Source organism: Papaver somniferum, chromosome 2 (genome assembly GCF_003573695.1).
Source record: "Papaver somniferum cultivar HN1 chromosome 2, ASM357369v1, whole genome shotgun sequence".
Taxonomy (NCBI): Eukaryota; Viridiplantae; Streptophyta; class Magnoliopsida; order Ranunculales; family Papaveraceae; genus Papaver; species Papaver somniferum.
Genome location: NC_039359.1, coordinates 52033417 through 52035653, shown reverse-complemented (window position 1 = coordinate 52035653; position 2237 = coordinate 52033417). Strand labels below are relative to the sequence as shown.

Below are 2237 nucleotides of genomic sequence, written 5' to 3'. Positions count from 1 at the left end.
AGTCTGACTCTCAAATAGGAGCTCACCAGTTCGAGTCTCCGGTCAAACGTAATTATACTAATTTTAACATGGGTTTAAGAGGACCGAGCTTGCTCAGTGAGGAATACGCCGATGACTACGTTGCCAGGGGCAGGACGGTATGCCTAGCATCAAAAAAAAAAAAGAAAAAAAAAAAGGAACTAGAATAATTTGAAACTGAAGATTCAAGTGTACTATCAAAGATTAATTTTATGATGATAAAAAGAAATTAGAGAAAAAACTACTCCAACATTAATACTTTTTTTTATTATTATTAAAATTGTTCAAAATGGATTAATGGTAATATCCTCAATACAATTTCGATAAGTAAACATAAATATCTGTTTTCTTAATTTTAAGCAGCAGCAACAGCGTTTTTCTGCAGTGCCTTGAACACTTCAATCCTTGGTTCCTTCTCCTGGAACTTAGTTGTCTCATAGTACTTAAAGTACTCTCCAAACACAAACTTCGGGTAAACTTGGCTTTCATCAACTTTTTCTTTCTCCAACAGGGCTGGTGCTGGGTAGATCACAGCGTCACTCCCGGGGTTGTAGAACGAAGCAACTGACATACGGGTACCTTCGGGCTGAGTTAGCACGCGGTGCATGATGCTCTTGTATTTCCCATTGGTGATAGTCTGCACGATACGCGTATACGCACGTTTCTTAGTAAATGTACTAACATCAGTGCATAACAATTAATGCAAGAAAAAGAGCATACAAGTAATGAAATTAATTACCTCAATTTGTTCACCAAAGTTGACGACAATAGAGTGTTTCATCGGAGGAACATCAACCCATTCACCATCTTTAAGGAATTGGAGTCCACTGACTTGATCATCCTGGAAAAGAAAGATCATACCACCTGCATCCGAATGAGCTCTGAGTTGCTAGACAAGTCTGGACGTGGGCATGGTGGGTAGTTTCCAACTTTGGTTCCAAATTGAGGTCCCTTTGATCCAGACAAGGCTTTCTTAAGGTAACCCTTCTCAAGTCCTAGGTTCTCACACAACAAGTCTAAGAGTTGCTCAGCAAGTTTCTCCAATTCCACAATATATTCCTTCATTAAAGTCCTGCAGCATCAATCAAAAACCCTATAAGTTAAAATCTCAATACAGGATAAGGTAAATGTTATTTTTCCTATTATTTAGCGCCCATTAATATCCTAGATTTGGTGTAATGAATAAAGAAATGAATGAGAATGAGAACGAAAAATTAGATTTACTTGTATTCTTCATTGAGTTCAGGGAGCTCCGACAAGTTAGACTCTGGGAGATGTTTAATGAAGAAAGTGCTCTCCCAGTCAATATCATTTTTGTCACTCACAACTCCTTCAAGAGTTTTGCTTGCTGCTTCATGGAACCTTTTTTCCATGACATTCTTGTAGTGATCTTTTGTTACTTTTTCAATCTTGTCAAGCAGTTCAATAGAGATTCCATGGTTGATAACCTGTTTATCATTCCAAAACAAAACAAAAAAAAACATATTAGAATCATATGTGCACGATTCATAATTTTCAAATATCAAAAAAAATAAAAATGATATCATTACGTGGTCTGAATTTGAAACTCCTCACAACAATTTCTTTATCGATCAAAATAAAGTAAAGATAAATAAAAGAAACTGTAAAAATGCAAAGAAGGGTGTACCTCTAAGAAACCCCAGTTAGCACAAGCATCATGAAGGAGAGCCATGGTGGATGATCTCTCATCACCATTAAGCTTCTCCATGTTGATGATTGGAAAGGAAGAGGAGGCCATTTCTGAGGTGTTTGTGTAGTTAACTTTTTGGATGCTCACTCTCTCTATTCAACTCGGTTTGATTTTGGATGTGGGGTGTGGTGTTGTTGTGCCTCCAATTTATAGAGGGTTGAGTAAGAGTGGTGCAGAATCATATTTGGAATGCTAGATTTTGTTTTTATGAATCTAGTCGTAGTATTTTGATTCCCACTAATTAATGATATGCTATTTTTGGTACCTCAATTATGCCTTTGGTCATAGTACTGTATTAATTAGAATAAAGATTCTTATTCATGAATGCCTTAAAAAATATCTATTTTAAAATTAATTGGCTTTCAATGTGGTTCAAAGTACTCCCGAGTCCAGAGAGAATCCAGAGCCTTCTGTCACTGGAGAACGTGCACAAAATCAAACCTCGTCTAAATCTCAGATTTGAACCTATTAAAAGTTAACACGTTATTTTTAAAATATAATTTTCATT

The 2237-nt window shown here is 36.2% G+C and overlaps 1 pseudogene; it reads right to left on the bottom strand.

Moving 5' to 3' along the window:
• Nucleotides 1-298: 298 nt before the first annotated feature.
• Nucleotides 299-1806, bottom strand: LOC113353267 (annotated as a pseudogene).
• Nucleotides 1807-2237: the final 431 nt, after the last annotated feature.